Here is a 27,232-nt window from a genome sequence, read left to right on the forward strand (position 1 = left end):
GATTCCTTTCCTTCTACTAACCCTGGGGTTCTTCATTTCTTTCTTTTCTAGTTGCTTTAGGTGTAGAGTTAGGTTATTTATTTGACTTTTTTCTTGTTTCTTGAGGTATGCCTGTATTGCTATGAACATTCCCCTCAGCGCTGCTTTTACAGTGTCCCACAGGTTTTGGGTTGTTGTGTTTTCATTTTCATTCATTTCTATGCATATTTTGATTTCTTTTTTGATTTCTTATGTGATTTGTTGGTTATTCAGCAGCATGTTGTTCAGCCTCCATATGTTGGAATTTTTATTAGTTTTTCTCCTGTAATTGAGATCTAATCTTACTGCATTGTGGTCAGAGAAGATGCTTGGAATGATTTCAGTTTTTTTTTAATTTACCAAGGCTAGATTTATGGTCCAGGATGTGATCTATCCTGGAGAAGGTTCCGTGTGCACTTGAGAAAAAGGTGAAATTCATTGTTTTGGGGTGAAATGTCCTATAGATATCAATTAGGTCTAACTGGTCTATTGTATCATTTAAAGTTTGTGTTTCCTTGTTACTTTTCCGTTTAGTTGATCTATCCATAGGTGTGAGTGGGGTATTAAAGTCTCCCACTATTATTGTGCTATTGTTAATTTCCCCTTTCATACTTGTTAGCATTTGTCTTACATATTGTGGTGCTCCTATGTTGGGTGCATATATATTTATAATTGTTATCTCTTCTTCTTGGATTGATCCTTTGATCATTATGTAGTGTTCTTCTTTGTCTCTTTTCACAGCCTTTGTTTTAAAGTCTATTTTATCTGGTATGAGTATTGCTACTCCTGCTTTCTTTTGGTCTCTATTTGTGTGGAATATCTTTTTACAGCCCTTCACTTTCAGTCTGTATGTGTCCCCTGTTTTGAAGTGGGTCTCTTGTAGACAACATATATAGGGATCTTGTTTTTGTATCCATTCAGCCAGTCTTTGTCTTTTGGTTGGGGCATTCAACCCATTTACGTTTAAGGTAATTATTGATAAATCAATGGCAACCCACTCCAGTACTCTTGCCTGGAAAATCCCATGGATGGAGGAGCCTGGTAGGCTGCAGTCCATGGGGTCGCGAAGAGTCAGACACGACTGAGCGACTTCACTTTCACTTTTCACTTTCATGCATTGGAGAAGGAAATGGCAACCCACTCCAGTGTTCTTGCCTGGAGAATCCCAGGGACAGCGGAGCTTGGTGGGCTGCCATCTATGGGGTCTCACAGAGTCGGACACAATGAAGTGACATAGCAGCTTAGCATGCTCCTGTTGCCATTTACTTTATTGTTTTGGGTTCGAGTTTATATGCCGTTTTTGTGTTTCCTGTCTAGAGAAGACCCTTTAGCATTTGTTGGAGAGCTGGTTTGGTGGTGCTGAATTCTCTCAGCTTTTGCTTGTCTGTAAAGCTTTTGATTTCTCCTTCATATTTGAATGAGATCCTTGCTGGGTACAGTAATCTGGGCTCTAGGTTATTTTCTTTCATCACTTTAAGTATGTCCTGCCATTCCCTCCTGGCCTGAAGAGTTTCTATTGAAAGATCAGCTGTTATTCTTATGGGAATCCCCTTGTGTGTTATTTGTTGTTTTTCCCTTGCTGCTTTTAATATTTGTTCTTTGTGTTTGATTTTTGTTAATTTGATTAATATGTATCTTGGGGTGTTTCGCCTTGGGTTTATCCTGTTTGGGACTCTCTGGGTTTCTTGGACTTGGGTGATTATATCCTTCCTCATTTTAGGTAAGTTTTCAACTATTATCTCCTCAAGTATTTTCTCAAGGTCTTTCTTTTTGTCTTCTTCTTCTGGGACTCCTATGTTTCGAATGTTGGGGCGTTTAACATTGTCCTGGAGGTCTCTGAGTTTTCCTCATTTCTTTTAATTCATTTTTCTTTTTTCCTCTCTGATTCATTTATTTCTACCATTCTATCTTCTACTTCACTAATCCTATCTTTTGCCTCCGTTATTCTACTATTTGTTCCCTCCAGAGTGTTTTTGATCTCATTTATTGCATTATTCATTATATATTGACTCTTTTTTATTTCTTCTAGGTCCTTGTTAAACCTTCTTGCATCTTCTCAATCCTTGTCTCCAGGCTATTTATCTGTGATTCCATTTTGTTTCCAAGATTTTGGATCATTTTCACTATCATTATTCGGAATTCTTTATCAGGTAGATTCCCTATGTCTTCCTCTTTTTTTGGTTTGGTGGGCATTTATCTTGTTCCTTTACCTGCTGGGTATTTCTCTGCCTCTTCATCTTGTTTATATTGCTGTGTTTGGGGAGGCCTTTCTGTATTCTGGCAGTTTGTGGAGTTCTCTTTATTGTGGAGTTTCCTTGCTGTGGGTGGGGTTGTATGGGTGGCCTGTCAAGGTTTCCTGGTTAGGGAAGCTTGTTTTGGTGTTCTGATGGGTGGAACTGGATTTCTTCTCTCTGGAGTGCAATGAAGTGTCCAGTAATGAGTTATGAGATGTCAATGGGTTTGGAGTGACTTTGGGCAGCCTGTATATTGAAGCTCAGAGCTGTGTTCCCATGTTGCTGGAGAATTTGCATGGTATGTCTTGCTCTGGAACTTGTTGGTCCTTGAGTGGTGCTTGGTTTCAGTGTTGGTATGGAGGTGTTTGATGAGCTCCTGTCGATTAATGTTCCCTGGAGTCAGGAGTTCTCTGGTGTTCTCAGGATTTGGACTTAAACCTCCTGCTTCTGGTTTTCAGTCTTATTTTTACAGTAGCCTTAAGACTTCTCCATCTATACAGCACCATTGATAAAACATCTAAATTAAAGATGAAAAGATTCTCCACAGTGAGTGACACCTAGAGAGGTTCACAGAGTTACATGGAGAAGAGAAGAGGGAGGAGAGAGTTAGAGGTGACCCAAATGAGATGAGGTGGAATCAGAAGAGGAGACAGCAAGCTAGCCAGTAATCACTTCCTTATGTGTGCTCCAAAGTTTGGACCGCTCAGAGATGTTCACGGAGTTATACAGAGAAAGGAAGAGGGAGGAAGGAGACAGAGGTGGCCAGGAGGATAAAGGCGGGAATCAAAAGGAGAGAGACAGATCCAGCCAGTAATCAGTTCCCTAAGTGTTCTCCACCGCCTGGAACACATACAGAGATTCACAGAGTTGGGTAGAGAAGAGAAGAGGGAGGGAGGAGACAGAGGCGACCTGGTGGAAAAAAAGGCGAGTCCAAAGTGGGAGAGAGCAGTCAAGCCAGTAATCTTGCTCCCAAGTAAAAATGGGTACTGAAGATTGGGTTCTTAAAGGTACAAAATTGATAACAAATACCAAAAAGCAAAGGTCAAAAATCTAAAGTAGAGGTTGGATTTTTAAAAATATAATATTAAAGAAAGGAAAACAAAAACACAAAAATTATAAAATATATATATATATATATATGAAGTTTGCTTTAAAAAATAGGGTCTCTTTTTTCTTTTCAAAGTTATAGTAGGTTATAAAAATGAAAATTAAAGGAGTAATAGAGGACTTAAAAATTAAAAAAAAGAATGATAGTAAAAATAGTAAAAATATATCTAGGACTTCCTCTGGTGTTGCTGTGGGCAGTGTGGGGTCAGTTCATTTTCAGATAGTTCCTTGCTCCGGCTTATATTTCTCAAGATCTATAGGCCCCTTCCTATGTAGTCGGTACTAACTACAGGGTTTTAATCTATTGCACCTGTCACTTCCAAGGTGGTTCCCTCTGTTTTAGCATCTTCCGTTTGCTGGTCTCTTCAGTGTCTGATTTCCACCCTGACACAAGGGGGCGGTGGTGGACACTTTTTTAGGCTCACTTGTTTACTCTCACTGTGGGGAGGGAGGGACACTGCAAACAAATAACACTAGCGTGTGCTCACAGTGTCTCAGCCACACTGGGCCTGCCCCCTCTCACGGCGTGTGTGCCCTCCCTGCCCACACTGCTCAGGTTCTAGGTTGCTCTGCCGGGAACCGTCTGAGGCCAGCCCTGGGCTGCATGCACCTCCCGGGTCTAAGCCGCTCAGGATCAGGCACTCAGGTAGTCCTCAGAGGCGCAGACTCGGTTGGGCCTGCGTTTTATGCCCTTCCCAGGCCCGAGCAGCTCAGGTGATCAGGTGTTGGCGAGCGCAGTTGCTGCGACTTATCGCCTCCCTGCTGCTTGGTTTTCTGGGTGTACAACCGGTGCACCTTCTCAGGTGGATGTTGACCATCCAGAACCCCAAGAAGTCTTAGTTACCAAAGACGCCTGCTTGCAGTTTGGTGGATAATGCCTCTTTGGGGCTGCAATTGCCCCCTTCCGGCTCTGGCTGCCTGTTACCTGGGGGATGGTCTGCAGCTGGCTAGCTCTGTTCAGTCCTTTGTTCTATGAGCGGGTCTGACGGTGTCTTAGGTTAGGGCTTTTTGCATAGCTCTAGTCCTTTGTTCTGTGCGCGGGCCTGGTGGTGTCTTAGGTTAGGGCTTTTTGCGTGGTAGCTATCCCACAGTCTGGTTTGCTAGCCCAAGTTAGTTCCCTCAGATTGCCCTCAGGGCATTCAGGCCCCGTCCTTACTCTAAGCAATGCAGCCCTTGCCCCCCTGCCCAGCCCCCGCTAGCTGGTGGCGGATGCAGGCATCTGCGCTGCTTTTCCACTGGGGGAGTTACCGTTGGGCACATAATCTGTGGGTTTTAATTATTTATTTATTTTTCCTCCTGGTTATGTTGCCCTCTGTGGTTCCAAGGCTCACCACAGACTCAGCAGTGACAGTGTTTCCTGGTGTTTGGAAACTTCTCTCTTTTTAAGACTTCCTTCTCAGGACGGAGCTCCGTCCCTACCTCTTTTGTCTCTCTTTTTGTCTTTTATATTTTTTCGAAGACAATGGGCTGCTTTTCTGGGTTCCTAATGTCCTCTGCCGGCATTCAGAAGTTGTTTTGTGGAATTTACTCAGCGTTTAAATGTTCTTTTGATGAATTTGTGGGGGAGAAAGTGGTCTCCCTATCCTATTCTTCTGCCATCTTAGTCCCCAATTCTATATAGGCTTTTGATAAAGATTAAGCAAAATATCATGAAACACCTGAGTCATAGTAGCTCAGTGATGGTTAATTCCTTTATATTCATGGGTCTGCCACCTACGTGAAAAATACACCAATAAAATCTTTTTTTTTTTTTGCTTCAGAGCAAGCATTTTATAGGAATATTTAAACGTATAGATTGGGGCTAACCCCTAAACTTATTATCAGGTGACATTTTCTGGAGAGTTCTATTTACATCTTTAAATCACTCTGTGATATGGTATGTGCTGCTTGCATTGAACGCTAACTTAAAACTGAGAGGTGAGATCTCACTAGATGCCGAGCCCTTTCCAGTTTTCCAAAGTGAGTCGTACTTTACTAGAGGTTCTTAAAAAAAGGGTGCTTAACGAGAAACATCACAGAAGGCAATGGCACCCCACTTCAGTACTCTTGCCTGGAAAATCCCAAGGACAGCGGAGCCTGGTAGGCTGCGGTCCATGGGGTCACCAAGAGTCGGACACGACTGAGCGACTTCACTTTCACTTTTCACTTTCATGCATTGGAGAAGGAAATGGCAACCCACTCCAGTGTTCTTGCCTGGAGAATCCCAGGGATGGGGGAGCCTGGTGGGCTTCCGTCTATGGGGTCGCACAGAGTCGGACATGACTGAAGTGTTTTAGCAGCAGCAGCAATGAGAAACATTAAGGAAAAAGCTATTGATGCAAGTGCTTTTGAGAATGCCAAACAATAGGATAGCCACAGACTAAATAAGCAAATACTTATTCTGTATTCTCACCTTACAATTGAGATTCCACGTATGTCTACTAAACAGGGCAAAGAGCTATCCTGTAATATTTAGAGCTTTCACAGTCATCTTCCAAAGTCTGCTGCATGATTAGTTGGGCACTACTGTGTGTATTTACAGGACATCACGGTGGTGGGAATGTTTGCTGTGGATCGTGTTCTGTAACACTGCTGTGAACTGTTGGTTATGGAAGACTGGCTTTGCCCACCAACCCAGGAATAACTAACTGCAGACTGCCATATCACTAGTCTTGTTATGACTGATCGAATCAGGATGGAGAAATTTCCTCCTCTCGAATTTGGGACATCTCTGGTATCTTTTGTAAGAAAAATAAACTCATTTAAAACTACAATGCAAAACCTTGTCATCCCCAGAAGGACAGTCTTCTAGCATCTTCCCAGCAGGTGGTCATCTGAACGTTCACCTTTTAGTGGTTTCCCATAATGCTCTTGGGATGATGACCAAACCCTGCCCATGGCCTACAGACCCAGCCTCACCTCAAGTCCATGCATGAGAGCCCCTCAACCATCCTGGTCATCTCTGAGCCCCACAAAAGAGCTGTGCTTCTTGGGGACTTGGGACTTGTGTCCAAGCCTGTCCTCTGACAACCCAATTAGGAGATAGGGCAGCCAGGCAGATGGGGTACCAGTTCACAAGGGGCACAGCCCCTCCCAGGAAAGGGCCTGAGGTGGAGAAAAATGTACATTTCTGGAGCTGCTTGGGCAGAGAAGGGAGGTGGGACTGCAAGCGGCCATTAGGTTTATCTTGCCAGGAGGACTCTGGTGAGGGGGGTAGGGCAGGCAGGTAAGTTTGAAGCCAAGGCTAAAATGCTCAGGAGGGCAAAGCATGAGAGCAATGGAAGTTTTAATGCACATCCACAAATTCTCTGTCACATTTCCCACCAGAAGGTGGTCCTAGGTCCTGGGAACAGGCATTGGGACTGCCTTGAGGAGTAGAAAGGCATAGACATGATGCTGTGTGAGCTCCAACACTAGCTCAGAAAGTCTATGCAGATTCCACCTGGCTTGTCTCGTTTGCTCTCTCCTGGGCCACATGCTTCAGAGCTCCAAGGCATAACACAGGAGAAAGCCCGCGAGAGGCCATCTGGGGACAGGGATGCCCAACAGTAGACCTGTGAGTGAGGGACCCTTTGAACAATTCCAGATCAGCCATCCCCTGAATGACTATGTGAGAGATCTGAGCCAGAAGCATAAGCTGCGTCTGGTCCACCTCCAGACCATGAGGATGAGAGTAAAAGGATGATTGTCTTAAGCACCCAGCTTGAGGATTTGTTTTGCACCAATACTGAATGACACGAAGGCTAGGAACTTGAGTCTTGCTCCCTGGTCTTGTATCCCCAGTGCCAGGAACAGTGTCTGGCCAAGAGCAGGTGCTTGATCAATATTTGTTGGATGAATGAATGAATGAACAAAGGAGAAGCTTACTCTAACCACCAGCAACCCACCCTTGGTACCTTCTTCTGGCCAGCATGCTGCCTTTCCCACCGTGCTGACTCCCAATCAGCCCTTGGATCCCAGCTCCAGGATCACTTTCTCCTTTCTCAGGGTAACTGCCCATCTCCTGTCTGGATGAGCATCCTGTCTGATACCCCCGAATTACCCTGTGTTTCTCCTTCATGACACTTCCCAGGACTATCATTACGTAACCAAGCTGCTGAAATTCCTGGCTGGCCCGCTGCCTCCTGTGCTTGACTGTAAGCCACCTGACAGCAGGGATGGCTTCTGTCTGTTCACAAGTGTGTCTCCAGCGCTGAACAAAACCTGGCACAGAGTCCACTGAGAGCACATCAGAACAGTTCTGGAGACGGACGATATTCAACTTAGCTGTTTTTACTCACAACACTTGTGATACCAAATGTATGGGGCTTTTTTCTCACAACCACCAGTTTTCCGGACACCAGCTGGGTGTCCCACAATTCAGTTTGCTTCTGACGCTGACCATCCAGAGTCAGCTTCAGACCCCACAGGATTAAGGGCTTGGTCCTCAAGATTACTCCCATGTCAGATGCCAGTCACAGGTCTCCGCCCTCAGGCTGCCCACTTCTGCCCTGCTTTGGCTCCAAAGATAGGAGGCTTCCTGCAACCCCTCTACTTCAGGTTTGATCATTTGTTACGAGAGCTCATGAATCTGGAGGCAGAATAAGTACTATTATTTACTGTAGATTATCATAAAAGCTACTCAGGAACAGCCAAATGGAAGAAACACACTGGGCAGGATATGGGGCAAGAGCACACAGTTTACACGATCTCTCTGGGCTCACCACCCTCCCAGCACTTCTCTGTGTCTGTCAACCTGGAACTTCTCTAAACCTCACTGTTCAAAGTTTTCTGTTGAGGTTTTATGTAGGCAAGAGTGCTTAAATCAATGGCACTGATGACTGAACTCTACCTCTGGCTCTCTTCTCTCCCCTGCTGCTGCTGCTGCTAAGTCGTTTCAGTCCGACTCTGTGCGACCCCATAGATGGCAGCCCACGAGGCTCCCCCGTCCCTGGGATTCTCCAGGCAAGAACACTGGAGTGGGTTGCCATTTCCTTCTCTCCCCTACTGATCATTAAAACCCCTTAATCCTGCCTTGGTCTTTTGGGCACAGGCTCCCATCCAAAACTATCTAGACTCCATCCAGTTATGTATCATCTCATCAGCATATAAAAGACACTCCTTAATGGCTCAGATGGTAAAGAATCTGCCTACAATTCAGGAGACCTGGGTTCAATCCCTGGATCAGGAAGATCCCTGGAGAAGGAAATGGCAACCCACTCCAGTATTCATGCCTGGAGAATTCCATTGGATAGAGGAGCCTGGAGGGCTACATGGGGTCACAAAGAGTAAGACATGACTGAGTGGCTAATACTTTGAAGACTTAGCACTCTGGAGATTCCAGGGGCTTTAAGAGCTGTGTGCCAGAACCTGGGACAAAGACTGAATATTAATTTTTTTATGACACCACAATAGCCAACCTCATTATTAGAAGCTTCGAATTCTTAGAAGTCTCATTGAGTTAGAACTAGCCTGTTAGCTACTAGCCTGTCTTCCACCAGGCTTTCCAAGTCCACTCACACCTGGATCATCCTCAAACCACACAGACCTTGGGGAACCCAAGAGGTTGAGTGTCTTCAGGTGTACATAACAGTCGGGGGAAAAGCTGAAACCTGGAGCCAGCTCTCTGCCTTGCCAGTTCAGTGCATTCCCATTACACCACACTGCCTCCTGGATGTTTTCACGGATGTTAAATGCTGTGGCAGCATCGTAACCCTCCAACCAAAGAACAACAAACAAATCTGAGTGCTTTTCATAATGGAACATACGAAATGGGTGAAGCTTCTTAACACTGAACACATGGTGTCCAAGACCTATACAGAACAAGAGCTCATGTGATCCTTTAGGCACCTCCCTGCCAAATACTTACTGGGTGAGACCCTGAGCAAACATTTAATTCAGATTTTAATTTGGCCCCTATTTCCTAGACAGACCCTGGGTCAATTTTCTGCAGAGGGATTTTTTTCTCTTCCTTGTCATTCCTAGCGTCTTTGGAGATTAGGGACAGAAATAAACTCCAAGTGATCTGCAATAGTTCAGTAAGACACCACTCCTGAACAACTGAGCTTTTGACAATACAATGACTGGGAAAACAAAATGTGAAAATTTTAATGGGATGTGATGTGAAAAAGAAAAAAACACACAGAATCATGTACTGCATGGCTAAATTTTTTTAAAGGTATATATGTATATGCTTAGAAAACTAGGATGGAAAGAAATATAAATTTTAAAATGACATGGTATTTCTCATCCTTCGGATGGGCAAAAAAATAAAAGACTATTCACTTCTGGTGCACACTAGTCTCAAAAGGGATGAGTTCATTCACACATTGTTAGTGAGAGGGTTAACTGGAATGGAATTTGTAGAGAACCAGTGGTCTTATTAAAACAATAAACACACATACCCTTTGCCCTAAGAATTCATATTCTGGGTATCTAGTTCCCAAGACTGCTCACTCATGTGTACAAAGCAGCAATAGGAATAACTATAAAAATTTGAAAACTGAAATGTTCTCATGTATAGAAATGGCTGGAAAATTACAGTTTGTCCATACAATGGAATATGATTCAGCCTTAAAAGGAAGAGGTGGATTTAGGTGTGGGCATGGACAAACCTCTGGAGACAGTGTCCAGTGGAAGACAGACGAGAGAGTGCTGGCATAGCAGATATAGGAAAATTTCATGTAGGTAAAATGTACATCCGCGTATCTCAGCGGACCTATGGAAATTTTAAGACAACATGCAAACTTACTGAAAAAGGTCTTGAAGGAGACAGCCCTCTAAATTAACAGGGGTGGACTTTTAACCTCGATCATATACTTTTCAATATCTACTCACATATTTAGTGCTCTCTTTGTACAACATGTTGTGTACAGACTTTAAAAGATTTAGTAATGGTAGAAGAAAATGTTAATACTGTTAAATCAAAAAAAAATAAAAAAATAAAAAAGGCGAGCCCTAATACAGCCCCTATAGTGTGAACTCAATTATGTTATAGATACGTTACCAAACTGGACTGAGTGGTTTTAAACAGGAGTGGGAGTGAGGCTTTCTATTGTTTACTCTTCAGAACTTTGAACCTATTATTATTTTTTTTAAAAATACAAGGAACAATTTTTTTAAAAAACCGGAAAGAGGAGAAATGTCCTTAATGTTACGGGTGCTTATAGCTGGGATTACAGGTAACCTTAATTTTCTTTCAAACAAATCACAAGACAGAAAACTAACAGGAAACTCTTTAAGCAGGTGGTGGTATCTTAGAAGATTTCTTTCTCATTGGTAATTTTCTGCATTTTCCAAATTTTCTTAAGTAGACATGTCTTACTGTTACAATCAGAAAAAAAGAAAGTTGTTAAGTTTATTTATCAATGTGGTTAAGCAAGAAGTCACAAGGTGGGTACAGGATAAATTATAAAGAGATTAGTGGTTTTGAAACAGTACCCCTTTCAAAACTCAGTGCAATATGGAACTTGATGCGTAAGAGAGATAAAGGCAGAGTTTGCTAGGAGGGGCTTCATGCACCACTCGGCAGAAGGCCCATCACTGCAGAAATCAGGGTTCTAGGAACGCCGTCGGGAAATGCACTGTACAGACTGGGGCTTCAGGGGGTGGGGGTGGGGATGGCGGTGGCTTTTGTGCTGGAATGGTCAGAGAGGGCTTCAGGGACTCAGCATAATCTGTGTTAAAACTGAAAGGGCAGGAAGGACATCTGTGGGCACGCCTGATGTGAACAGGCATTTGGAAGTAGATAAGTGATGTGGGTAGTGGTGCAGAAGCGGGGGCACAGCCAAATCCTCTGAACTGTTGACTGCTGGCAGACTTTACACATTGACTCATCAGTGAACAGGTGGAGGATGATTGGGACCAGACTAGGTTCCTGTGGGAGCAGGGAGCCACAGCAGGTTCCGGAAGGCATGCATGACAGGATGAAGGCGGTATTAAAGAAACATCACTGTCTATGGATGGATACACCCCTGCATATTCATTCTACCCTTGAGTTGTAGCAAGACGCTGGCAGCAAGAAGACAGACAACCTTCTGGGCCTTGAGTTCACTGTTACTCAACTCAAGGTTTTGTTACAGCTGTGCCGCATTTGGTCGGTGCTATCTCATAAGTTACCCACGTTCCAAGGGCGATGGGGCTGGGAACCCCAAGCCACAGCTCGAGATACCTCCCTGGGATTGAGATCCAGGCTGTGGCACTTCAGGCCAGTTGCTTCACCTCTCTGAGCTGCAGTTTCCTCACCTGTAAATGGTGATTCGAATATCCACTTAACAAATATTTACTGAGCATCTGCTATATGCCAAGTACAGTCATAGAAATGGGATCAGTAGTGACCAAATAAGCCTAAAATTCCTACCCACATGGAGCTTAGATTCCAGTGGAATGTGAAATTACCCATTCCTGGGTTTGTGGAAAGGATTGGATGAGATGTTTCTGGGATGCACTTAGGGTAGTAGTGATTCTACACCTAATTCCCATGTGTAGGGGGTTTTCTTCCCACAGCACAAAGCAATTTTCTGTCTGACACCAGCTGGGTGTTCACCCCACCCCACAAGGTGCACCCTGAGGAGACTCAGGATGAGAAGGCACAGGATACTGGCTGAGGTGCATATTCAAGGAATGATTTCAATGAGCCCTGGCTTTTACAGGTTCCCATACCCAGAAGAGGGTTAAATTCTTTAAATTGAGATATCTGGTTTTCTTTAATTAACAGTGATCTTTTGATGTTCCAACTACCTGATCTTTGTAGCAAAAACTCCTATGTACCCTGACCCCTCCCTGACCTCTTGGGAGCAGTCTCTCACAACCATCTGAGATGCTGGGTCCCTGGCTTAAGTCCCCAGTTTTGTCCACCACATAAAACACAATTCTCAACTTTTAAGTTGTGCACTTTCTTCCACTGATAAACTCAACTCTGACCGCACCTACCTGGAAATAGCCTCAGCTCTCACAAGTTAAGGGCTTAACCCCACAAGGCTGTCCCCTCACTACTTCAGATGCCAACTGCAGATCCAGGTTGTCACCTGTGCTTCTAACTGGCTATGGATTGAAGTTCCAATGAGCTCCCTCTTTGGGTTCAATTGATTTGCAGAGTGGCTCACAGAATTCAGAGAGAACAATTTACTTACTAGACTACCAGTGTATCACAAAGGATATGACTCAGGAACAGCCAGATGGAAGAGACACACGTGGCAAGGTATGTGGAAAAGGTCTTGTAGCGTTCAGGGTCTCTCCCAGGCTACCACTCTTCCTACATCTCCATGTGTTCACCAACCTGGAAGTTCTACAAACTGCATCCTTTGGGTTTTTATAGAGGCATCACTGAGGCAGGAGATAGATGGGCCCCAGGCTGAGCAGCTGGACTCTGTCTCCTGAGGAGACAGAGTATCTGTCTCCTAAGGACAGATACTTCAAGATAAAGAGTAGAGAGGAGCTGAGTCCTGCTTGGGTAAAAAAGATACGGAGGCCACATATTTCTCATTCCTGGGATCAAGGAGACCTCCCAAACTACACGTGCAGAGAAAGATTCCTTGGGCATCAGAGAAGGGAGAGGGTATCAGTCAATAATATGTCCTGCCAGCCTCCCAGAAACTCTCATGCTGAAATCTATCTTGGTTAAAAGATGTAAGGGCACATCGGGGAGGGTCCTGAGCCACATAGCTATACACAAGGAGCAAGATGATTGGCCAGAGAAAACCTGGAAAAATATCCCTATAATAGCAAATTTAAGTCAAAAGTGCAACTCTGCCTCTGAGCGTGCCTGTGTGTCCTTTCCACATGACTCTGCTTCTAAGAAACACTTTACTCACTTTACTATCTCCATCTCTTTACTGAATTTTTTTTCAAATTAAGACAAGAACCAAGGGACTTCCCTTGTGGTCCAGTGGCTAAGACCCCATGCTTCAAATGCAGGGGGCCCAGGTTCGATCCCTGGTCAGAGAACTAGATCCCACATGCCACAACTAAGAGTTTACGTGCTATAACTAAAGATCCTGAAAGCCACAACAAAGACTAAAGATGCCAGTGCAGCCAAATCAAAAAAATAAAAAAAGAAGACAAAGTTTGAAAAGTTTTAAAAAGAGAAAAACTGAGATCATCATTACCTAGGCATAACTGACCAAATCGCTGACTAATGGTAACTGAGTCAACCTCCATCCCCTCCCCCTCTTCCCCAGAAATCAGAGATGGTACTACTGAAAGTTCTAATCTTCTAATCACAAGGTTGGTTCTCCAGGCAACCAGCCCCCAACCTTAGGTCACGTGGAGGCTTAACTCACCTCATTCACATAATGAAAGACACCTTTCCAGTCTCCTCTAGGAAATGTCAAGGGTTTGAGGAACTCTGTGTCAGAAACAGTGACAAAGAACAAATAGACATTTCTTATTACAAATCAGAACATCCCAAGTTGTAGTGATGCTCCTTCTCTTCATTTTATCATTATGCATGTTCCCTATAGCATTTGGCACCAAAAAGGTACCCCAGAAACACCACAGGACTGATCTACAAGTCCTTGAGATCCTTCTACCTGGAAACAAAGTGCCCTACATTTAGCCCTGGGCTTAGACTAGCATGGAAGTTCCTCTCTCTGCACCCTGCCCCCCAGCACGGCCAATTCCACCTTAACAAACAGGGCTGGGAAGGGAGAATGAAAGAAACTACCCTTGGGGCCATTCAACACAGAGAAGGCTCTTCTAAACTCTAGCATTTCCATGGGGAGATGAACAAAACTTTATAGGCTGGTGACAGCTGGTCCGTTCTCAGGTAGCGCTAACCATGGTCCTCACCTAGACATGAACCCTGAATGGACCACCCCATGGAGATGACTCAGTCCCTCCAATCAGGCCAGCCCAGGGCAAGGCCAATCCTCACTTAATGGATTTCAGCATCAAATGTTCATTTCAATGTGCTCACAAGGTGGGGAACAGGCACAACCAGGACATATTTATCCTAAGCCAAGTGGCCAGAAGTTTGGGTATGAGTTGAAAGGAGAGAAAAAAAAAAAATGTAAGCAAACTTTAGAACCTTATCTTTGGGGCTCCAAGACTGTGCTCCACCAAAAGCTTAGCTGGCACATATCTTAATACAGAATGACAGTTTCCAGCTTTTCTCACCAACTACATGCTGGTGTTCTGGTGCCAGCCTCTATTTTTATAGCCTGAATAATGCTAGGGTTATTCAGGCAAAGGACCAGACGAGAGCTGGAGACAGAGGGACAGGGCACAAGAGGCATGAGCACTGGGGCCCACATCCCACTCAGTCTCCAACAGCAAAACCTTGAGAGTTGAGTCTGGGACAGCAGTCGAGCCCACCCTCCTCTTAGAACCCAGACCTCAAGCCCCCTTGGGGCTGAGACTCCATCTGCCTTGTTCGCTGCTCTAACCCCAGGACCTGGAGCACAGCAGTGCTTAATGAATGAATGACCACACTGCCCCACCCCAACTTCAGCACACTGGACTCCTTGCTGTTGCCCCAAAACCTAAGTTCCCCTTCTGCCAATTCAGTGTCTGTGCCATTCCACTCTCCTGGCCCAGATGCCTTCTTGATCTTGTTTAATTTTCACTCATCCATGAACTCAGCCCAAATCCTACCTCCCCTGGAAGCCTTCCCTAACCCCAAGGCTGGGTGAGGTCCCCCCCAACACTGGGCAACCTCAGTCCTCCCACAACACTTCTCAATGTCACAGGCTTGAGTCAGCTTCCTTGCTTACCTCCCGGAAGGCGGGGTAGATGCAAAGCTGAGGAAGCAGCAGGTATTTAACAGGTGTCTGTGGAAAGAAGGAAGGGAGGGAGGAAGAAAGATACCAAGGATGCTGTGGATGGAGAAGATGTCACTGAAACCTACAACAGATTGAGTAAGAACAAAACACCAAAACCCAACAGATCAATGAACCATTCACCAACAAGTTTACTGAAAAAAAAAAAAAATTGCAGGAAGTGGTGGGAAAATACTTTTCAGTGGGTTCAAATGGGAAGCAGAGGCCACTTTGCTGTGGCCTCTTCTCCTCTCTGGGGGTGGGGGCTGGAGGGGAAGAGACAACGTTGGGAGACTGGGTGAGTGGGGCCACTTGAAAGGGCACAAGCAGCTCTCATGGGCTCAAAGTTCTTGAAGGTTCCTATGGTATCAAGGAAGCTGAAGGCCCTTCTTTCTGGAGTGACCTCCCACTGCTGAAGGGAACCAACAAGGACTCACTCCCTCAAAGCTGTTAAGAACACGGCCTGAGTCAAGAAAGAGTGATAATGAAAAACTTCCATTATTCTGTTGGCCCAGTTCTCGAAGGTAGGAACAGAAGCTGGGATTTAAGACAGATGATCTGGGAAGAAAGACTATTTCTGGCTGGAGCTTTCTTAGCACAGCATTTCTTTCCAAGACAGACACCTCCAGTTGCCCCTCAATATTCATTTATTCCTTACTAACAGAATCCTGATTTAGTGGGGGGTTGTGGGCTTCCCTGGTAGCTCAGTTGGTAAAGAATCCACCTGCAATGCAGGAGACCCCAGTTCGATTCCTGGGTCGGGAAGATCTGCTGGAGAAGGGATAGGCTACCCACTCCAGAATCCTTGGGTTTCCCTTGTGGCTCAGCTGGTAAAGAATCTGCCTGCAATGCAGGAGACCTAGGTTTGATCCCTGGGTTGGGAAAATCCCCTGGAGAAGGGAAAGGCTACCCACTCCAGTATTCTGGCCTGGAGAATTCCATGGACTATATACAGTCCATGGGGTCACAAAGAGTCGGACACGACTGAGCGACTTTCACTTTCACTTTGGGGGTGGCGGTGAGGAAGTGTCACTGGCAGTGTCAGCTCACCATAAAACGCATCTCCTCTTCCTCTTAGGCACTAGGCTGGACCACATTTCCCAGCCTCCCTCACAGGAGGTATGGTCATGTGACTGACCCCTGGCAAATGTCAGTGGGAGCAATTCTCTATCAAGTCTGGCCCATAAAATCTTTCCATCCTCCATCTTTCATGTTCCTTCCTCTTTTGCTGACTGATGCAAACGAGCATGACAGCCTTAAGAGCTTGGATCCCTGAATCACCTTTTGGAAAAGAGCCCCTACCTCCCTTTTCAGGAACAGCTATTTTGGACTCTGTGTGAACAAACAGTTAATGTCCATCATACTTGAGTCATTAAATGTACAGCAGACCCTTGAACATGGCTCCACTTACAGACAAATCTTTTTCAATAGTAAATACACTACTACACAATCTGAGGTTGGTTGAACCCACAGATGTGGGACTGCGGATATGGAGGGCCAGCTACAGTTACATGCAGAATTTTTACTTGGGGGTGGGGGAAGGTCAGTGCCCCAAACCTCTGTGTTGCTGAAGGGTCAACTGCATTTGGTTTGTTTGTTTCAGCCTATCTAACTCCTCTAAGCAGCAGTGTGCCCTGCTAAATACTCATATGACCCTTTTAACTGGGAATGGCCATGTGACAGTTCTGGCCCTGACACGTTAGAGGAGGTCTGCTGGATGTTGTGGGGGAAAAGTCTGTTTTCCTGATAAAAGGTATCAGGGTGGCTGGCACTTCCTTCCTGCAGCAACCATTCTGCCATCATGAAGAAAAGGCCAGGAAAAAGAACAGTGTGTCAGTTCAGACAGATATCTGCTGTTGAAACCAAAGCCAGCTACCCCCTACCTTCAAACATCTTGTTACACAAGAGAAACAGACCATTATTTGTTTAAGCCAGGAAGGTAGGTTACTCTGCAGCCAACACAAGCCTGCTTTACAACCACTCATTCATTCATCCATTCATTTATTCACCCAACCTTTATTGAGGCCTATTTCATGGCAGTTCTTGAGCTAACAGTAGAAGACACAGAGATGAGCTGGGTGTAGCCCCTGCTCTCCTGAAGCACCCAGTCAAGCTGCGGAGACAGGCCCATGGGCAGACAATCTGAATGCAGTGGGAACGGATGCTGTGGTGGCACAAGATGATCTGGGGGGTGTGAGCAATGGTGGTGGGTGAGCACGGAGGCAAGGCGTTCCCAACTCCCTTTCTGGCACTGGACACACAGAGCAAACACCCCTCAAGCTAAAAAGCAAATAACAAGAACGTGCTGTGCTCGGCTGAGCCAACTGCAATTACTTACTGCATGTTGAGTCCCTAAACACCATCAATTAATGCAGCTGTTTCAAGATAATCAGCAGTCATTAGAGCAAGATGCTCAAGAGGAGAATATAAAAACTCACACGCCGCTGACTTAGACATGCCGGAAAGTCTGTGAACCGAGGATGAGACAGGCTGGCTTAGACCCTCAGACCCTCCTGCCTGCTGACATTAGGATCTCTCTTTTTCAAAGATACAGTCATTTTTCACCTTGAAGACAGAACCCAAAAAAATCAAACGTCTATGCCATGACCTTCAACCATAAATGCCCAAACTTTGATTCTCAGGTGTGTGTTTCCATTAAGAACTGCAGTGGAGACAGACTGGCAACAAAAATCAACCCCATCCGGGAAATCAAAACCAGAGAAGTCAGAGCAGTCAGGGAACCAACTGGAAAGTAAAGGTTCTCCTCCTTTTAACTCAATGCTGCCTACACACAAATAATTTTTCTTTTTTAATGAATGGTATTATTGGCCATTTCTTTACTTTCCAAGTATGGGGAAAGTTATTTTAAGAAAAAAAGACAAAGCCTCATTGACCTCAGATTCCAGAAGTTTAAAAATAAATAAACTAGGACTTCCCTGCTGGTACAGTGGGTAAGAATCCACCTGCCAGTGCAGGGGACACGAGTTCGATCCCTGGTTTGAGAAGATCCCACATGCCATGGAGCAATTAAGCCCAGGCATCACAACTATGGAGCCAGAGTGCTGCAGCTACTGAAGCCCATGAGCCGAGAGCCCGTGCTCTGCAACAAGTGAAGTCACTACAATGAGAAGCCTGAGCACCGCAATGAAGAGTAGCCCCCTGCTTGTCGCAACTACAGGAAAGCCTGTGTGCTGCAATGAAGACCCAACACAACCAAAAAAAAAAAACACAATTTTTTTTAATGAATAAAATACGCAGGTTCCTCATTAAGAGGATTGATTATCCGCTTTCCAGTCTGACTGCCAACTTATGAGTACAAAGAACTCCAGTGGAGACCAGAGGGTGTGCTAATCACACAAAGCAGAGAGGCACTTGGGTTCTGAGGCTGCAAACACAGGCTCCTCTAGTCCTCTCCCCAGCGCTGGAGGCCATCGCTAGCGGGGCAGGCTGCCATACTGGAGTTCCTCTGTAGAACACACGGAGCAGCGGAGGGTGAGATCTGAGGAGGAGGGACCTCCCTTTCCTGGACCAAGTATTAAACTCAGGCCTGTTAACACTTTCCCAGAGACTTTCAGATTCAGAAGGTTCCAGCTATGACAGACACAGGACACATGACAATGTCAAAAGCACAGGCCCAGAATGGTATTACTTGTGCTAAAGCCCATGATACCAAACCTAGATTTAATATTTGACCTAACTGCGATTTCAGCCTCCTTCAGATACGTCATCTTAATGGGCCAGTTTGGAGTTTTCTGGCCAGCACGAATGAGGTGATCTGTCACATGAGTCCTCTCTACCCAGAGAAAGTAGAGATAAACTACAAGATAGACCCTTGCCCCTCACCCAGAAGAACGTGACTTGGCCTGAAACAACTCTGGATTTTCTTTTGTTAACAGCCTCCTTGCCACTCCCTTGTCCTACTTATAAAAACTATCTCTTTGCACAGCCCCTCAGAGCGCCCTTCTGTTTACTAGATGGGGTGCTGCCCATTCAGGACTCTTGAGTAAAGCCAATTAGATTTTCACATCTCCTTGGTTGAATTTTGTTTTTCCCTAGTAGTCTGGCCTTCTGCCTCAGGCTAGTCCCTGACCTGCTCTCAGGAGCAGCTGTGCCATTCGTCAGAGAACTGGGTCTCCGGTGGGATCATGGGTTTCCGGGGTGATGGACAGTCAGCCCAGAACAGTGGTCAGGGCATCTGGTGCCATCAACCAGGACCAGGAATATGCTGGCAAACCAGGTGAGTAAATACTGAGTTCACAGTCTCTTATCATGCTTTCCGCTAACGACCTGAGGCCAAGAGTGATAGTTAAAACATGAACAGCCAGCATGTGTCAGACATGGACCAGTCAAATGAGTGCCTATGTTTAGCAGCGGGCAAGGTCACGTCACCAGAGTATATCAGCTGAAGTATACCACTGTGCCCCACCCCTCCTGCCTCAGTCAACCCTTCACAGGCTATACTCTGGCCTCTCGAGGCCATAAAAAGTGGCCTGGAGTCAGGTGAGTGCCCAGGAAATGCCTCTGCTATTATTCCTGTCCTTCACCGTGAACTTGAGCATGATGTCCTCCATTCTATGGGCAGAAGGCTATGTATATCTTATCATCCTATATCCATCATCTCAGTGCAGTCGGCTGGTATGAAAAATGTTTTGCAACCCACTCCAATATTCTTGCCTAGGAAATCCCATGGACAGAGGAGCCTGGTGGGCTACAGTCCGTGGGGTCACAAAGAATCAGACATAACTAAGTGACTAAACAGCAAGAGCATTAAGGAATGAATGGTTAAAAAAATAAAGACCAAAAAAAAAAAAACAAACCACAGCTAATATTTAAGCATGTACTATGCATTCTAAGTCCTTGCCATGTACTGTCTCATCTCAGCTTCACAGTAATACCATGAAGTGGGCATTATTATCATCACCTTGGTTTTACAAAAGAGAAAATGGAGGCATAGAGAGGCTGGGTAACTTGTCCAAGGGTACAAGCCTAATAATGACAGATCCAGGATTTAAAGCCAGTCTGGCTTCAGGGTCTACACTCTGACCCACTGCAATGTGCCGAGTACACACCCACAGGAATGTTAGTATCAGGAAGTCATCAGAGAACCTGACACCCACACACCCTGAAAAATCCTTCCAGATGGTTTCTGATGATGCTGAGCATATACTGTTGTTGTTTGACTTACAGAACATTTTAGAGAAAAGTAGTATCTACTTTTACCGCTAAGCAGGAGACCACCTGTAATTTTTACATAACTAAGTAACCACATTGTGTTATCAAGCCACTGTAGCAGGAAGATCTAGGTACATAGTATTTCTCCACTCAAGAGATCTGAATTCTAGGGGAAGCCTTTTAAACACCCTGTGGTCCAATGTCCCCATCCCTAAGAAGATCCCAGACCTGCCAGAAGGATTGAACAAGATCATGGACACAGCTCCCTGTTTAAATGGTAAGCTACTACATAAGCAAAACATATGATCATAATGATTAATATATTTCAGTAAAGGGACAGATAAAAATTTCTATACCTATCAATCTGCTGCTGCTGTGTCACTTCAGTCGTGTCCAGCTCTGTGTGACCCCATAGACGGCAGCCCACCAGGCTCCCCCGTCCCTGGGATTCTCCAGGCAAGAACACTGGAGTGGGTTGCCATTTCCTTCTCCAATGGATTAAAGTGAAAAGTGAAAGGGAAGTCACTCAGTCGTGTCCGACTCTTAGCGACCCCATGGACTGCAGCCCACCAGGCTCCTCCGTCCATGGGATTTTCCAGGCAAGAGTACTGGAGTGGGTTGCCATTTGTTGTGTATACTTCTAAGGAAGGTCCTATTTATATCTCTTCACATTTCAGTAACAATGTTTAAAGCTTAATTTACTTCTATAAGCCTGGGTCCTTCCATTATTACTTCTGAGCTTCCAGACATTTCTACCATATCTTTAATAATTTTACCTTAATCTTTCATCTTAGAAGCATAAAAAGTTAATGAGGCAGTAAATATCTTACTCTAACTTCAGATTCTTCTATATTAGCAGCTGACACAATTAGTAAGCAAGACCTTCATTTTACTTTATAATTAAAAAGCTCAAAATGATACTGCTCTGTCTCTGAAGGCCTGGAGTTTGGTGTTGGATCCAAGAATGAGGTGGATCTAGGGAAGTAAGCTGTGGTTTCTGTCAGTTGGAAAGACACATGTCTCCAAGTAATTGAGGGGTAGGACAAATAGTATTCAAACTATTTGTAAACTGGGTGTAAATGATGATGCTAACCACAGACAGTAGTGGAGAGGAGAGGAGGGGGAGGAAGTATCAGAACCAGGAGCAATGATTTTCATCTTAATCTGTTCTTTAAAGCTATGGTTTCTATGCTATTGATTGTGGCTCTCTCTGGAAGTTGGTTATACACAGAGGCAGAGAGTGGTAAGCAGATGACAAAAGGATGCCTCATAATACAAAAACATGAACGCATAAGTTGGGGGAGTAACTATGCAAACACAGAATTTTCAAGTTCCTAAGTTGCTATCACTAGATATTTGAGTTGCCCAAGCTCTCCTCCACCCTACTACCAGCACAGAGGTGGCGCGATCAATGTGTGCAGTGCAGGAAAATGGGGCTGGGGGAGGCGGTGGCGGCGGGTGGGGAATAGGGACCAGGGTGCAGGGAGAAACCCTAGATACTCCTGGTGGAGCACTGCCTGCAGCCAGAAGGCAGCCTAGAGGACATGGGTGACGCTGCCTCCTAGCCGCAAGAACTACATCATAAGGCTCCTCCAAGTTCTTTCATCATTAATACCTGCTGTGCTCCTGAGATGGCTCCTCTCTTCATTACTGATAGCCCTGCTTCTTTCCCAGAGCCAGTGGCTTCCCTTACAAAGGCCCAAGAAGATTCAGAGCAGCCTCCTGGCTCTAGAGATGGAGGCTACTTACTATGCTGGAGGCTGCGGCTCAGTGAGGCCACCCTGGCCCTCCTGCCTTTTGCACTCAGACGGCAGCCTTGCAGGATATCCAGGTTGAGAGGCCTTGGCAGGTCCTATTCCACCTGTGAGGCTGCCCAGGAGGCTCAGGAAGAATCCCAGGGAGGCTGCTGCTGCCAAAAGGCCCACCATCCTACCAGAAGGCAGCTGTTGCCTCTTCTCCCGCTGCTAAGCACAGGTACGTGCGAGCGTGCTCAGGTGCTTCAGTCTTGTCTGACTCTTTGAAACTCTGTGGACTGTAGCCCACCAGGCTCCTCTGTCCAAGGGAGTCTCAGGCTAGAATACTGGACAGGGTTGCCATTTCCTCCTCCAGAAGATCTTCCCTACCCAGGGATCGAACCCATGTACCTAGCGCCACCTGCACTGCAGGCAGATTCTTTACTGCTGAGCCACCAGGGAAGCCCCAGGCACAGGTTCAGACCCTCCCAGCCGGCTCTCTTTTGGCCATGCCTCTCAGCATCCCAGGTGTGAGCTGGCTCCCCCAGGCTGGACCCCAGAGCAATGTCGTTGTTGCTCAAGCCACCTTTTCCAAAGGGGAACACCCCTCATTCACAACTTCAGAGGGATTCGTGCTCTCCCACCTCCCTGGGTCCAGCTCTCACCTGGCTTTCATGGCCTCCTAGGAAGCAGAATGGTGGGGCCTGGCACACCTTATTTCAGGTAACTCTGAGGCCATTTTCCCCATCTCAGCAAATTTGCTCCTAATGGTAACTCCTCCCCCAGAATGTGGGCCCACGACACCTTATCCACCAACCAAGAACCTCATTCCAGGGCTGAAGTCTACCCCTGGGAGTTTTCAGAACCCTGGCTATTCTGTCATCCCTTTTCCTACTTCCTCCAGATAGCAAGCTTACTTTCTTCCTCTTTCCCTCCCTCCCCTTCTCTCACTTACAGACCTCAGGCATTAATTAAGCCTCTTCTAGAAAACAGCTGCAGGAATCCTGGGTATGAGCCAGACCTGGAGGCAGAGACAGTCTGGGTGAGGAAGATAAATCCACAACAGTTTTGAACCTACAAGCAGTGCAGGTTCTCGCTTCAAAGTGACATTCCAAATTCCAATCCTTTCCAGATTCCTTAAAAAAGGGGACACAGGCTGCTCCCACCCTTGTTGCCTCTGGCCATTCTCTCCAGGGCTGGCCTTTGATAGAGGCGGCAGGGCTGGACTTTGATCTACCTGCCAGCAGGTCATAGCCACCCACCACAGTCAGAAACACCTTCCCCAAACACCAGCCTCTCTCTCCTCAACAGATCAGCAAATCAAATTGCCAGAAAAGTGCAAGAAGGGGTGTTCTTAGCTCTCTCCAGGGAAATGAAGCTCTCTCCTTCATCTCCACTGGAGTGAAGATGGTGTGATCTGAAGCAGTCAGCGGGACTCCACAAGAGGCTTCCCCTTCAGGGAGGAGGGACCCTGAACGGGGCTGCTGCCACAGCTCAAGGCCCTAGAGCTCAAGCCATGGAGGACTCACCATTCACCAGGGAGCCTTAGCTCCCCACGGTGGCCATCACCTTATCACTCCAATCGGGGCATGAAGACAACTTCTTTTCTTTCTGGAAACTCTGGAGTCCCCCCTGAGTTAGAGACCCAGTTGTCAAAGTCGGACCCATAAATTATGCTCTCTGCCCTCAATACACACAGAAATGAATGTCTCCACTCAGATGTTTCTTTAAAATTTGATGAAGGATAACACTTTGGAAACAGTGAAGCACAATGGGAAAACATGGGTTATGGATTCTGATAGCCTGGATTCAGGAGGGACACCCACTTATTTACTAAACAAACACTGAGTACCTGTCATTTAGAGAGTGGAAGCCTGGGTGCTGGGGGCTTAACGATGGTTCCACCCTCCTGGGCGGTGGGGCAATCTGACATTCAATAACTCATCACACAGCAGCCTGGGGAGGGCTGAAGAAACACCCACAGGAATTTGGGGGCATGGCACCCCACTCCAGTACTCTTGCCTGGAAAATCCCATAGATGGAGGAGCTTGGTGGGCTGCAGTCCATGGGGTCACTGAGGGTCAGACACGACTGAGTGACTTCACTTTGACTTTTCACTTGCATGCATTGGAGAAGGAAATGGCAACCCACTCCAGTGTTCTTGCCTGGAGAATCCCAGGGACGGGGGAGCCTGGTGGGCTTCCGTCTATGGGGTCGCACAGAGTCGGACATGACTGAAGTGACTTAAAAGCAGCAGCAGAAGAGGGAGCCTACCAGGCCCAGTGTGGCCTGGGGCGAATTACTTACTAATTCACTATTCAATGGTGAAAACTACTGAGCTAAATACTCTTCAAACAAATCACTGGGAAGAAAGAGATGCAGATACCTCGGTTCCGCAAATGCTCTAAGTGCGGTGCTGCAAAGGCCCGGTGGCCCACCTAGTCCCTGGTGCCCGAAAGTAGCCTCCCAGGTATCAGTGATGGGGGCTGGCCAGGAGCTAACCTGTAAAATAGACATGCCTCGTACATATCCTTTCTAAAACATAGTCGTTGTTTTGTCCTGTCCTACTCTTTTGCGACCCCATGGACTGTAGCCCGCGAGGTTCCTCTGTCCATCGGCTTTCCCAGGCAAGAATACTGGAGTGGGTTGCCATTTCCCTCTCCAGCCAGGAATTGAACTCCTGTCTCCTGCATTGACAAGCGGGTTCTCTACCACTGAGCCATCAGAGAAGCCCTCTCTAAAATAGACAATTCATTCAATCCAAAACTTAATGAAAGCCAGGAGAATGGATGAGTTGGGTTCATGCACTGGTTTTCTGCCTGTCACCCTGCATTTCCACCTCTCTCCAGGAAACTCGAGGTTTTTCAAACCACCTATTTTTTTTTAAACCCTCTTCCCAGAGATGTCCGAACAGCGCACCAACACCTCCGAGGAGGAATTGTTGCCGAGCCGGGTCCGCAGTCAGCTCACGTTTGTGAGGGTGGCCGACCACACCGTGTTCCACACTTGGGTTCATCCACGGACCTTCTGCAAATAGCAACAAATGTCCCCAACTTGTGGAGCCTTCTTGAGGCTCCCTTAGTCGCCCACCCCAGGCTTCCCCATTCGCACGCGATCTGATCCCACAGCTCTCGTGATTTTACTTTTCGAATGCTTACAAAGCACCCTGTCTTTCCAAGAAGGCACTAGCCAGCCGGGCGGGGATGTCCTCCCCACCCCCCCACCCCCCACCGAAACGCCCCGCCTAAGCGGGTAAAATATGGCTCCAACGCCTCTTGCACCGCTAAACCTTCAACCACCCACCCACAGGTAGAATTAGAAAGACCGCTGCAGCCGCCAAGAACGCGGCCAGCTCGAAGCACATCCAATTTCGCGTGTATGACAAAGCCGGCTGCTTTAAAAGGCTGCGACCTAGACAAGTTCGCGAGCAAAAGCAACTGCGGGAGGTGGAAACCCCGCAGTCCTGATCTGAGCATCCCGGAACATTCACCCGCGTGCGGAGCTACCCCTCCGCGGGGCCCCGGGACTCCCGGGGGGCGCCGCGCGCAGGTAGCGGCCGGAGCAGCCGGCCCCACCGCCGAGGAAGGCCGCCGAGAACTTGCTGCCGCCTGCTTACCTGGCGCCCCGTGGGCTCGCGGCGGCCGGGGAAGGGGGATCTTGCAGGGGAGCTCCAGTTCCGGCTGCAATCAGGCGGCAAGAGTGCGGGGGCCGGGCCGGCGCGGGCCGGAGGGGCGGGACCGCGCACCCAGGCAGAGGAGGTGCGGAGCTGGAGGTGGAGAAGCGGGAGGCGCCGGGGTTTAAGGGAGGCACCCGCCGCGGGGTGCGGGGCAAGGACTTGGGAAAAGGGCGGCGGGATCCTAGGCCGGGTTAGGGGGCGCTGGGGCTAGGAGAGAGGGCGGCGGATCAGAAGGCGGGGACTGGGATCCGGGCGCGGGGGCTGAGGGGTCGGCTTAGGGAGAAGGAGCGAGTCCGGGGCCGGGGTTTGGAGAAGAGGCGGGGATGGAGGAGGGAGCTTAGTAGCCGGGTTCAGACCGGGTACTCGCAAGCTCGCCCCTGACCTCCCCCGCCCCCGCACCCCTCTCCCACCGGAGTCACTGCCCAGTCGTCCCGGCCTTGGCGCGTTCGCAAGACCCCCTTGGTGTCCGAGCCCGAACCCCAGGACACCCGCCCACCTCGAGCCTCAGTGGGAGGCTCCGCTCAGCCTCAAAGGCAACCGCCTCGACCGCGGCCCGCGCCGCGCTCACCGCCCATGGTCCCGGCCCGGCCCGGCTCCGCCGCAGCGCGCCCGGTTCCGCGCTCGCCGCCTGCTCTGCCCGGCGCAGCGGGAGGCGAGGGCGGCGCGCACCGACTTCGGGCAGCGCGACATCTCGCAGCGCCCCCTACTGACCTCGCTGCGCTCGGGGCCCGGCCCGCCCCGCGCTGGGCGCCCTCCAGCTCCGCCCCGGAGGCGGCGTTGCGGTGCGGCCCGGCACGCTAGAAGGGAGCGGAGGAGAGGACACTGACTGGAGGAGGCCAAACACAGGCCCCAGGGACGGGACAACCATCGGAGATCTCGGCGGGCGAAAGTCGCAGTCACGGGCACGCTGAGTGCGCGGGGACCGCGGCCACCTGAGCGCAGGGCCGGACTCGGGATCAGGAGTGGACGCACGCCTAGGTCGGGTGCGCAGACACGGCCCGGGCCTGGAGCCCTAGTGTGGGGTGCCCGTGGGCCGTGGGCTTGACCCGGCGCTACCCGGGGTCCGGTGCTGAGCTGGTCGCCCGTTTTGGGGACCCACCGTTACTGGGTGACTGCAGCCTCATAGACCCAAACTGTCATGATTCTGGCCACCTTGCCCTACCCACCACCCCCGCCCCCAGCCTACTCCTTGTTCCCTTCCGGCCCCAACCACATCCGGCCCTGTGTGTCAACTCTAGACCTCCAGCTGCTCCCTCGGGGTGGCCTCTAGGTGCCCTGCGGAGGTCGCCATCCTGGCAGCCTCCATCCCCACCCCTTCTCTGAGCTACCGGAAAGCCATTGAGCCCTTGACTGATTTCTGTAACTCTCTGTTAGACACACTTAAGGCTTGCAGTTGAAATTGATTTGATACTTTATGGGGGCGGGGGGAACAGGGGTCATTTCTCTCAAATGTTGGGCTCTAGCTGGTGGGGATTACTACTTGATTTCTCTGCGCAAGATAATCTGACCAACTGTGACTGTCAGAGAGGCCTTTGGTATCAGTTCCAGAACTACAGTGACCTCTACGTACCTTAGAGC

General features: G+C 47.7%; 1 protein-coding gene across 6 annotated transcripts in view; it reads right to left on the bottom strand.

Moving 5' to 3' along the window:
• Positions 1 to 26,329, bottom strand: part of PXYLP1 (2-phosphoxylose phosphatase 1) — an 86,020-nt gene extending 59,691 nt beyond the window's left edge. Inside the window, exons 1-3 of one of the 6 annotated variants that reach the window (XM_045166363.1) lie at positions 26,151 to 26,316; positions 25,595 to 25,744; positions 24,365 to 24,480 (exon numbers count right to left, since the gene is read on the bottom strand). The gene's annotated coding sequence lies outside the window, so the exon portion shown is untranslated. Of the gene's footprint in view, positions 1 to 24,364; positions 24,481 to 25,594; positions 26,125 to 26,150 lie in introns of those variants that run through there. The other 5 variants (XM_025290858.2, XM_045166366.1, XM_006078043.4 and 2 more) reach the window with 5 other exon arrangements.
• Between the last annotated feature and the right edge of the window lie 903 nt (positions 26,330 to 27,232).

Source organism: Bubalus bubalis, chromosome 1, assembly GCF_019923935.1.
Source record: "Bubalus bubalis isolate 160015118507 breed Murrah chromosome 1, NDDB_SH_1, whole genome shotgun sequence".
NCBI lineage: Eukaryota > Metazoa > Chordata > Mammalia > Artiodactyla > Bovidae > Bubalus > Bubalus bubalis.